General features: G+C 48.4%; 1 protein-coding gene across 5 annotated transcripts in view; it reads right to left on the reverse strand.

The window, feature by feature from the left end:
* The window catches only part of MRAS (muscle RAS oncogene homolog), a 67815-nt gene that overhangs the window by 54427 nt on the left and 970 nt on the right, over positions 1-12418 (reverse strand). The window contains exon 2 of one of the 5 annotated variants that reach the window (XM_069564549.1): positions 12202-12293. The exons of 3 other annotated variants lie outside the window; for them this stretch is intronic. The gene's annotated coding sequence lies outside the window, so the exon portion shown is untranslated. Of the gene's footprint in view, positions 1-12201; positions 12410-12418 lie in introns of those variants that run through there. One more of the 5 variants, XM_069564539.1, reaches the window with a different exon arrangement.

The raw sequence follows: 12418 nt of genomic DNA on the forward strand, positions 1-12418 counted from the left end.
CAAGCCCGGGATGGACAGAGAACAAACGGCAGAGTGGGCAGGCCCGCTCAGTTCCCAAGCAGCAGGGGCCACCTAGAAGCCTCCATTGGCTGGGGGCGCTGGCTGCCTACCTCTCTTTCTTCTACATATGGCACTTTTATAGAAGGTTGTGAATCAAAGCATCTGCCCCCTTGGCTACGTGTGTGAACTTGGCTGGTGCGAACTCAATTCAGTTGGGTCTGACTCTTTGTGACCCTATGAACTGGAGCCCGCCAGGTTCCTCTGTCCATGGGATCCTCCAGGCAAGAATACTGGAGTGCGCTGTCATTTCCTTCTCCAGGGGATTTTCCCAGCCCAGGGATCAAACCCACATCTCTTATGCCTCCTGCCCTGGCAGGTGGTTCTTTACCACTAGGAAGCCCTGCTTCGTGTGTGACCTTAGGCAAATCGCTCCACCCATGAGCGCCTCAGCCTTCTCACCTGTTAACAACAGTATCCACCTCACAGGGTTGTTCTGAGGATGGAATGAGCCAATATGCGTGAGTGCTTAGAACAGCACCTGGCACGTGAGGTGTTTGTTTATTACTGTCGTCGTCATCATCGTTGTCATCACTATGTTGTGGGAACTCTCGCCAGGGTCCCCTCCACCGAATTGCGCAGAAGGGTGCCTGGGGTATTCAGGGCTGCCCTCCAGGCTGCCCTGAAGCACTCAGGATGGGGCTGGAGGGGAACGAAGGGGCTTCCTTTGGACCACCTCCTTCGGCCTGCAAGCAGCGAGACCTCGGCCACCCAGTGGGATGCAAGACCACTGCTCCTGCTGCGAGTGCAAGCCAGGGCTCAACAGGGAAGCACATTTTACTCCTGATGACCCAAGGAATGACCACGACCCGTGGGTGGCTTATTCTGGGGTGCAGAGAAAGGCAGAAACCACAGCGCCTCATCCCAGCCGACAAGGACGAGCACAGGAGGTAAAGCTGGAGGCAGAGCAGGTGTTAGAGACACGGGAGTGAGTCCGATGGGCCCGGTTTGGAATCCTGGCTGTGCCACCTACTAGCTGTGTGACCCTTGACAAATTAATGTATAAATCTCTCTGTACAAAACTATCACTGTTGGATGGGTAGCAGTAACCAGATGGAGCAGAAGCAGGCTGAGTCCTGTGGCCAGGGCTGTTCATCACGTCCTGACCAAGTGCCAAGCACTCACCTACCTTTTCTGACCAGCACCTCAGACAAGCTGAGGTCACTGCTCTGCCTCCCAAGAGACCCGGTTGTCTGTCTTGTCAGCACTCTGCGTGCTGCACTCATGGCTTAATTGTTTATGATGCAGTGTGTATCCCCATTAGACTGTCAGTTCCAGGAGGACAGGGCCCATGCTCCGTTTTATCCTCCATTGTATCTCTGGAGCCCAGCACACATGTTACACTGAGAAGATGCTCAATAAATATATTGACCTATACCTACCTCAGTTCTAATCCTCACAGCTATTAATAGTTAGAACAGTTAGAACAGTGCACACTGTTCTAACACAAAGAAAAAAAGATTAACATTTGTGTTTGCTCTGGTCATTGGGAAAGAAAGCCTGGCGGAAGACTTTGACCGGGTTCAGAACAGTGATGACAACAATCCCACAGCTCCTGCTGCGGTTCTGCAGAAGGTCACGGTGTAGGTCTGGGGTGCAGGTGCACACCTCTTGCTCAAACAAGCTCTTTAATGGCTCTTTTCACAAGTAAAAGGGTAGGATCCCAGCCTAGTCTCTATGTCATCATTTCTCTGTAGTCAAGAATAATGGCACGGAAATGAAAAAGACCCCGATTAGCCACAGCAATCTTGAGAAAGAAGAATGGAGCTGGAGGAATCAACAGTCCTGATTTCAGTCCATACTGCAAAGCTACAGTCATCGAGACAGTATGATATTGGCACAAAAACAGAAATAGAGACCAAGGGAATACAACAGAAAGCCCAGAGATAAACCCACACGCCTATGGGCACCTTATCTTTGACAGAGGAGGTAAGACTACACAATGGAGAAAAGATAACTGGGCAAATTGGGACCGCCATGTGTAAAAGAATGAAATTAGAACACTTCCTAACACCATACACAAAGATAAACTCAAAATGGATTAAAAACCTAAATGCTAAAACCAGAAACTATAAAACTCTTAGAGGAAAACGTAGGCAGAAACTTTTTGACATAAATCACAGAAAGATCCTCTATGATCCACCTCCTAGAGTAATGGAAATAAAAATAAAAACAAACAAATGGGACCTAATTAAACTTAAAAGCTTTTGAACAGCAAAGGAAACTATAAACAAGATGAAAAGACAACCCTTAGAATGGGAGAAAATAATTACAAATGAAGCAACTGGCAAAGGATTAATCTCTAAAATATACAAGCAGTTCATGCAGCTCAACATCAGAGAAACAAACAACCCAATCAAAAAAGGGCAGAAGACCTAAACAGACATTTCTCTAAAGAAGACATCCAGATGGCCAGTAAACATGTGAAAAAATACACAACATCACTCATCATTAGACAAATGTAAATCAAAACTATAACTAGGTATCACCTCATACCTGTCACCATGGCGATCACCAAAAAAATCTACCAACAATAAATGCTCGAGAGGATGTGGAGAAAAGGAAACCCTCTGGCACTGGTGGTGGGAATGTAAATTGATACAGCCACTATGGAGAACAGTACGGAGATTTCTTAGGAGTTTTATTCTTAGAAATAAAACTACCATATGACCTAGCAATCCCACTACTGGGCATATACCCATAATTGAAAAAGATACATGTAACCCAGTGTTCATTGCAGCACTATTTATAATAGCTAGAACATGGAAGCAACCTAGGTGTCCATCAACAGATGAATGGATAAAGAAGCTGTGGTCTATATATACAATGGAATATTACACAGCCATAAAAATGAACAAATTTTTTTAAAAAAGAAACAAATTTGAGTCAGTTCTAGTGAGGTGGATGAACCTAGACCCTGTTATACAGAGTGAAGTAAGTCAGAAGGAGAAAAACAAATATCATTTATTAATGCATATATATGGAATCTAGAAAAATGGTACTGATGAACCTATTTCTCAGACATAGAAAACAGACTTATGGACACAACAAGGCAAGGAGAGAGTGGGAAGAATTGAGAGAGTAGCATTGAAACATATACATTACCATGTGTAAAACTGATGCTTTTAAACTGTGGTGCTGGAGAAACTCTTGGACTGCAAGGAGATGAAACCAGTCAGTCCTAAAGGAAATCAACCTGAATATTCATTGGAAGGACTGATGCTGAAGCTGAAGCTCCAATACTTTGGCCACCTGATGTGAAGAACTGACTCATTGGGAAAGAGCTTGATGCTGGGAAAGATGGAAGGCAGGAGAAGGGGATGACAGAGGATGAGATGGTTGGATGGCATCACTGCCTTGATGGACATGAGTTTGAGCAAGCTGTGGGAGTTGGTAAAGGACAGGAAAGCCTGGCATGCTGTAGTCCATGGGGTCACAAAGCGTGGGGGAAGAGGTCTGGCGCTGTTTTAACTTCTGCTCCATTCTGAGCGATGGGCCCTTTCTCATAGGCCCTCGGTGACAGCCTGTTACACACAACAGCCTTGGCACGGTGGGGCTTAGGGAGTGAGAAAGTCACACCTAGGGCACCCATGCAAAGTGTGGCGGCTGACTCTGGAGCCCAGATGGCCAGCGGGCCTGGTCCCCGCCCTGCAATCCCCAGAAATACTGCAGATGGGAAGTGTTTCCATCAATGAACGGGTAATCTTCAAAGAAAAATAAATGATACTCTCAGAGAGCTTCCACAGGGAGAAAATCTTTGTGTAAAACGAAGAACTATTGGGGAGAGCATCTCCCCACTTCCACATCTGTGGGATGAGAGCTTGCCCAGCCTAACTGGATTAAACAAGAAACGAGGGCGGTGTGGCCAGGACATGTAAGTCGCAGCAGCCCCGTCCCTCTAACAGACATGGCAAAGGAGGGCCAAGCAGGTGGGGACTTGCCCAAGGTCACACAGAGGACAGGGAGGGGGGAGAGAGTCAGCAGGGGGGCCTGTGGCCCAGGGCCCTCCCCACTCTCCTGTGGGTCCTCTGAGGACAGGAGTGAGGACTGAGGGGCCCTGAGCCCCCCTGAGGCCAGTTGCTGGTGGCCCCAGACCCTGCCTGGGCCCTCTCCTCCTTCCTTCCACACAGGGGCTCTCCCACCCTCCACCCAGCTCTCCTATCCACACACACCAGCCCCAAGTAGGAAAAAAGCCCCCGTTAAGTGCTTATGAGAATGGTTATTTTGTGGAAGCGCCAAGTGACCTGCTCCTGCTCCCTCTTTTCTATCCCTCTAGCTGCCCTCAATTTGAGCCCAGAAGTAAAACAAAGGCTTTGTTTCTTTATTTTGATTTCCTCTTTAAAATCTCAAACATGCAGGAAACACCCACCCAGCCCCAGATAAGCGGAAAGGAGCCCCGTGGGCGGGCAGGGCGGGGGTCACCGTGTCTTAGCACCCCAGGAGAACCAGCAGGGCAAGGAGGTGGGGGGGGGGGGCACGGGACGGGGGTGGGGGGGTGGGGGGGTGGGGTGCTGACTTCCTCTTCTAGAAGAGAATGGGTGTGAGTGAGCCTGTGTGTGGAGCCTAGGCCTTCCTGACTCTGACGCCAGGGGAATCTCAACCTGAGAAATGCGGGTTGGGAGGGACCACTCAGAAGACATATCTCATAGAAGTTATTTTTTTTTAACATATGCCCCCAAGGCTTTGGGACAGTGGTTCCACCCTTTTCCATCATCTCCGGTTACAATAAAGCAGGCATTGAAAGAACATGATGGATGCTATTTTGGGCTGCCAAGCCTCCTTGTGAGAGAATGGTACTCCCCAAAAGAGATGTGTTTGCCTCTGCCTCTCCCTTGGGACCTCCATTCCCAGTAAAATTAAAATACAGAGGACTGAGTTTGGGGTCATCTAAAAGGTGGAATTTTCAAGGTGTGTTAAAAGTTCTAATAGCTAAAAAAGAAGAAAAAACAGAACTGAATTAAAACAAATTTTGTTGGGGGGGAAAGAAGCTGTCCCCAGGTCCCCCCAGAATGTTCAGCTCTAAGAGGAAGATGGGTCTCCCTAGCTCCAGCACATCTTCAGCTATCTCCACACAGCACCACATGCTTACAAACACTTTTACTTTTAATCTGGGTAGTTAGGATTCAAGCGACATCCTAACATAGAGTATGTGTAGCAGATTCTTTGAAAACAATTTTTTTTTAAAACTTACGGTTTCTGCCATACATCAACATGAATCAGCCATAGATATATATATGACTCTCCCTCTTGAACCTCCCTCCCTCCTCCCACCCCATCCCATTCCTCTAGGTTGTCACAGAGCACAAGTGTGAGTTACCTGCATCATACAGCAAATTCCCAATGGCTATCTATTTTACATATGGTCATATATATGTCTCCATGCTACTCTTTCCCTTCTCTTCCCCTCACTGGGTCTACAAGTTTGTTTTCTATATCTGAGTCTCCATTGCTGCCCTGCAAACAGGTTCATCAGTACCATCTTTTTAGATTCTACATATATGCATTAACATATGATATTTGTTTTTCTCTTTCTGACTTACTTCTTAGGCTCTAACTTCATCCACCTCATTCATTAGAACTGACTCAAATGCATTCCTTTTTATGGCTGAGTAACAAATGGCAACCCACTTCAGTGTTCTTGCCTGGAGAATCCCAGGGACGGGGGAGCCTGGTGGGCTGCCATCTACGGGGTCGCACAGAGTCGGACATGACTGAAGTGACTTAGCAACATACCCTGAGAAGACCATAACTGAAAAAGATGCATGTATCCCAATGTTTATTGCAGCAGTTTTTATAATAGCTAGAACATGGAAGCAACCCAGAGGGCCATCAACAGATGAATAGATAAATTTGGGGTACATATATATAATGAAATATTACTTAGCAGATTCTTTTTAAACCAAAACTTTTCTTTAAAAAGTAGGCCATCAACAGAATATGTATGTGTATTCTCGCATAAACAAATAGTTATCAAGTTTAGAACAGACTCAACTGCCTTTATTGGCGCAGCCTCTGACTATTTCTATTGCAACAGAAACCCCAACAAAGCAGATCCTTCTGAGGTCTTTGGGGTCCTAGCCTTTGCCAGCTTCTGCAGCATCTCCATCAAGTCAAGGGAAAGGATGTAGACAGTGTTATCCTTTGTTGGCAACTCAGGGACAGAAAACATTTCAACTCATTCTCACCACTTAGTAAAGAAAACCTGGGGACCACCTCAGGCCCCTGTGTTCTATCACAAAACTAATTGAAATCTCTGTCCCCAACGGTGACTCCTTGAAAAGCCAATCTGCTTGGGGAATGCAAGGCTTTTCCAGAAGGTTTTTAAATCTTTCCTGCACAGCTTTACAAGTGGTGCTTTGCTAACTGTCTTAACTCAAGCCTAAACTACATGCAAATAGGCCATGTCAGGTTCCAGCTCAGTCAGCCGGGGTGGAAGAAGGAGCCTGCAGAGTTGGGTGAGAAACCATCTCCTGTCGTCATGGAGAGCTGCCCCCTCTGCAGCTGGAATGCTTGGCAGAGAGGAGGACCCAGGACCAGGCACATGGGAGCCTTGTTTCCAGGAGAGGGAGAGCTGGCAAGGCTGCGGTGGTGGTGTTCAGTTGCTCATTCATATCTGACTCTTCGTGACCCCATGAACTGGAACACGCCAGGCTTCCTGTCCTTCACTATCTCCCTGAGTTTGCTCAAACTCATGTCCGCTGAAACTGTGATGCCATCCAATCATCTCATCCTCTGCTGCCCCCTTCTCCTCCTGCCTTCAATCTTTCCCAGCATCAGGCTCTTTTCCCAAGGCCATGTCAGGGTACCATATCAGACTCCACCTTCCTTCCTTCAAAGCAGTCCTGCACTTTAGAACATAAAATGCTCAAGGTTTTGAAGATGAGCAGCTTAACAAACTGTCATCTAATTAGAAAAAGAAAATTGTTTTTTTTTTCCTCTCTTTTCCAAATATTTACATTTACTATCTGAATCATAGTTTGGTTTGGGCAGCTGTGACTAAATGATGCGCCACAGTCTGGCCTGAAACCACGATGGTCAAGGCAGGTGTGTATGTGGGTAGAGGAACTTTTTGAAAGAGGTTAAATCCCAAGATGCACACTTATCTCTCCTCAGTGTGAGTTCAGGCAGCAAAAAGATCTACTGACAACCTCGATGGAGAACCAGGTGGTTATTCATTGAATTTGCTGGGGATGTGGAGCTAAGAGAGCCAAGACATGGAAACTTGGGAGTGGGGCTCTGAAAGTCAGTCGGAAGCTGAGGGCAGGCCCAGCCAGCCAGGTCTCCGGAGCAGGGACATGCTGAAGCCCTGCCAGCGTGGAAGGGATCAAGGGCAGACAAAAGGGTCCCATCTGCTCAACTGGGGTAATGGATACATGGTGTTTGTTATATATCATACTTTGTATTTTTATATCTTTGAAAATTACAAAATATGTCAAGTGCGCAAATGATGCAGGGCTTCCTGGTTGACCAGAGGATTAATGGAAATTAGGGGAAAACTGCCACCATCTAGGGCCCCTCTGCCTCTCTTGTCAACCAGCCGCACACACACCTCCACGGTTGCTGTCGCTTCACAGCATCCCTGTGTGTGAACTGCTCTGTCCCCTCTCCCCATGAGGCCTCTACTCCACTCCAGCACTGACTATATCTGGCCAGACCCCCATGAGCCATGCCCCAAGAGCACTGAGAGAGAAGGGGGGCGTCATCAGAATGACCAAAGTCATCTATCAGTTCTGGGAGCAGCACTGTGTTACAGGTGGAGCATGCCCTCCAGGACCAAACAGACCTTGGTGAGACTCCTTCCAGGCTCTGCTCCTCTCAGCTCATGGCCATGGGGGTGACTACCACCCTGAGTTCCTGTTTGCACATCTGTAAAGGGCCAACAGCAAAACTGTTGTGAGGCTTAGAGATGGCCAATGCAGAGCCTCTAGTCCAGTCCAGCCCGGAGGGAGGGTGGACATCCAGAGAGACTATCTCCAAGCCATGTTATCTGAGGAGCAGTTGCAGAATGCAAGGCCGCTCATGCTGGAGAAAAGCTTGACTGTCAAGGTTCATGAGGCACAGATCCAGTGGGATAGATTAAGGTGAGAAAGGAAAGAACTTTGCAAGGATGAGTGAATCCCCAATGGGTAAACTGATTTGAGGGGCAGCAACCTCCCTGCCTCTAGAAGGGCCCAGCTAAGATCTGCTCCTCAAAGGCTGCACAAATTTTCCCAGCCTCTACTCAAGAGCCCATTTGGGCCAAAATGTCTACTCCTGAACTATTACTGGCTTAATCTTTACCTTAAAAATCAGCATAGTTTTTAACTTAAAATCCTTACTTAGCCTTAATCTGAGCAAAACAGCCATTAAAAAAATAGGTTTGATGTCATACCTTTATTTTTAAAATATACATAAATAAGTATGTATGTAACTATTAAAATATGTCCTGCCTAAAAACCATTTACCTCACCACTATGAGAAATATGCTCTCCTAGATCTGAATTGAGACTAAATATGCTCCAGGGGCCCCTTCCTGGTCTGTGATTCTGTTATCTAAAGGCTGCCTGAATACTGATAATGCTCTTAGTTCTTACCGCCCTTTCTGGTTTCCCAAGAATGTTCTCATCTGTGTATTTCATCTAATCCCCATGACAACACTGAGGGCGAGCTAGAGAAGTCACAGATGGAGCCTGAGCCCCTACAGCGCAGGATGCTCCCAAGGCTCTATGGATAGGGTCACAGAGGGCCCGAATCGGAGCTGAGGACTTCCATCCCCTGCCACCTCCTTCTATTACCACATGCTGAACAGCCAAATCCCTTCCTGTACTCTCCAAAATCTCATTAGGAACACAGCCCACATCCAAATCACGATGTTTATCCATCTAGGTGGCCAGATGCCAGCTCTGTAGATGAAAATGTGCCCCTCTGAGCAAGTCATCTTATAACCAATGGTAACCCACATTGTCATTTGGCCACCTGGCCATCAGCAGTTTCCACTGACTAAAGCTATCAAAAATACTAAAGGAAAGACTTCCCTGGTGGTCCAGTGGCTGAGATTCCACTCTTCCAACGCAGGGGACCCAAGTTCAATCCCTGGTCAGGGAACTAGATCCTACATGCTGCAACCAAGAGTTCATACACCACAACTAAAGATCCTGCATGCCACAGCGAAGACGCAACACAGCCAAATAAATGAATATTAAAAAAAACATGAAAGGACAATGATAGGGACATTTAAAAGCTAAATACACACTGCTACTTCATGACTCCTACAATGCGGATGACTGCAGAAAGCCGTCTTGGATCATGCCAGCGGGTAACAGACCCTGGGCTCGGTGGTGAGGCTCAGTAGATGGCCAGGGGTGGGGAGTCGGAATACGCAGCACCAGCCTCGTTATGACAGCAAGAATGTTACCTGGAAGACTAGAGATGGGCACCAAGGGATGCACGGCAGACACCAAGGCGTGCAGTGCAGATGTCCCCCTGGCCTTGACAACGTCCTCTGTTGTCTGAACAGGGGATGGCAGCACTTTGCTCTCAGAGTTCCACAAGACAGATCTGCTGGCTGATTGCATGGACTTCCTCTCATGGCTGAGAATTATGCCCATCTGGCTCTGCTACGACAGCCTGCTGGCCTGGCTGGGAGGTCAGAGCCTCAGACCAGGTCCTCAGTGAACAGTAGTGAAGCAGGGGATCTAGCCTGGGATCCAGGGCTCATTATCAGAGATCCACAAATCTCCCAAACTGTATGCCTAACTTCATACATCCAAGCAATGTTTCTCTGGGCGTCTCACTGGCATATTAAAGAGGTAGTGGCCCAAGAAGGTAAAAACCATTGCTCTGAACACTCAGCCTTCTTGGCTGCCTGTCCTATGCAAGAACTTGCTGGAAATGGCATTAATATCCCATCCCTGTATAGAGACTTCACCAGAGTTGAGAGCATCTTTGGGAGATCTAAACTCTGCTTAATCCACTACTACTTGGGTTTTGTTATTTGCAATCAGAAGCATCCTTCTTTTCTCCCATCCCCAGACAAAGGTAACTGTAACTTCTAGCTAGTCAGATACCTGCCCCAGGCCTGGAGCCTTTGGAGCTCAGTGCACACTTTTTGGATGCTTAAGAACATCCCAACTTTGCACAAGAATGTGTTCCTATATAGTTCACATGCTTGTGTTTTGTGCAAACTACATGATATTCATGAGCAGGTATGTTTCCAAGTGCTTCCAGGGAGGCATACTCCTTATGGGGCATTTCATTGGGAGACAGTGATGACACCAGTTGTGAAATATAAAATGGAGGTCATATTTCCCCAAGAAGTTACTTGATCCAGCAGGCTGGTCAACTTGTGAATCGAGCTGATATTAAACCCAGACACTCCAGGAACTGGTTCAGTCCATCAGAGCCCAGAAGTCTTCCCTGGTTCCACGTGATCACTCAAGCTCAGGAGCCAACCCCAGGGATAATGGACTTGTCTCTCTCTAAGCAACTCAGATCAACCGAAAGTGTGAAATACCTGTGGTTAGAGCTAATTAAAGTTATACCTGTCACAAAGACATCTTAGGCAGGTGAAAACATAAGTGGTGGCAAATACACACAGAGCTGGCAGCCCTGGACAACTGTCACTTGCCTCACCAGTGTTCAGCGGAGGGCCTTGACCGCCCCCCGCCCCGTAAGGAAACGCTGAAGTAGGCGGGTAAGGGGCAGTTTCTGCTAGAGCTCCTGGCTTACACAACACCCACCCCACCCCCATAGAGGCTGGCAGACCCTGTAGCTTCCAAAACTCCAGAGCATCAAAGCTTCAAACCTCCTGACCTAGCAGAGAAAGGACAAACTACACCCTAATCCACAGACAGAGAAGCTAACTAGCTGCTAGGAATGAGAAGAAACTGAGCGTCACAATCATGACCCAAAACATATTCAGTCCCCTAGTCAGCAGGGAAATGTGATTTATAGGAAATTGGGAGATTTACAAAAATGTTAGCCAGCTCAAGTTTCTTTCCTGGGATGAGAAGCAGGAGCAACTCTTAAGAATTGTCATGGTGAAAATGCTTTGTTTGCTGCAAAGCCCCTGACACGTGTCAGTTATTAATACCAGCAGCTCACCACCCCACACTTGAACCAACCAGTGAAAGGCAACGGAGTCAAAGCCTAACACAGGCTGCACCGGGAGCCATGAAGCCAGCCAGGGCAGCCAGACCCTCCCCAGAAGGGCTGGAGAGCTGAGGGTCTACATGGACCCTAGATAGGATCCTGGGCAAGTTACTGACTCTTTCTAGCCCCTGTACCCCATCTGCATGGGGGTAATAAGAAGACCCTTCTGGAGTCTCGTCAAATGATGAGCAAGCATATACACGTCAAGTGCCTGGTCTGTGAAAGCCCTGCTGGCAGCTATTATTACAGTGGAGCTTCGGGGCTTTTTGGTCAGATTTCTTCATCATTCCTGCTGTGCGGAAGGTCACTCTTTTGAGGCTACAGATCTGAGCCTTGTCAGTTACCCTCTCTGGTCAGGTCCAGGACACAGTGTGAATCTTGGAGGGACAAGAACCATTCTAGTCCAAAGAGGTTTACTAGGAGTAGGGGCTGGGTGGGAAAGGAGGGACAATCCCAGAGCGCAGGGATCAGGGCCCATATGAAGTGGCCCTTGTCTGCCTCTCCAGACTGGCCTCTGGCCCTAGCCAGCACAGACCTCAGCGCCAGCCACAGTCTATCTGGGTGTCCAGTGCCCATGCTCTGCCAGGCATCACCTCCTTTAGGAGGCCTTCCCTGACCCTCCACGCTGTCTGTTCTCACAGCCCCTGTGCTCCCCTGATCCCAGAACCGACACACAGGGCTCACTTTGCACTCCTACCTTCCCCGCGGCACAGGATCTGGCATTGTGCCCCACACGCAGTGGGAGCCCCTGCAGGCTCCATTCAATGAATGAGCCGGGGCCCTGGTGGTGACCAGAGCCCCAAGCCCTGTGGCGCCGCAAAAGACTGTTAATGCAGCAGTCTGCTTTTTATCATTCAGACAAATGTGACAACTCTCTCGACAGATCCCTGCCCTCGTTAACGCCCCTCTAAAAATATAAAGAGCCACCACCAACCCTTCCCCATCCCACTCGAGACCCGCCGCCCACTCCCCGCGGCTTCTCGCCAGAGGAAAAAGGAACCCAAAGGCGGTTACCATGAAAGGGGCTTTTTAGGTGGTGAGCAGGCCCATCTCACTGGGGTCCCGATCGTCGCCGACTTCTCGATCGCACACAGTTACGCTGGAGCCTGATGGGGGCAAAAGGCCAGTCCCCAAGCGCCGTCCTCCGGCCCGGCCCGGGGCGGCCACACCTCCCGCCCGGAACAAAGCGCCCGGCCGGTCCCCTCCCTCCCAGCCCGCCCCGACCTCTCAC

The sequence above is a fragment of the Ovis canadensis genome, chromosome 1, assembly GCF_042477335.2.
Source record: "Ovis canadensis isolate MfBH-ARS-UI-01 breed Bighorn chromosome 1, ARS-UI_OviCan_v2, whole genome shotgun sequence".
NCBI classification, from domain to species: domain Eukaryota; kingdom Metazoa; phylum Chordata; class Mammalia; order Artiodactyla; family Bovidae; genus Ovis; species Ovis canadensis.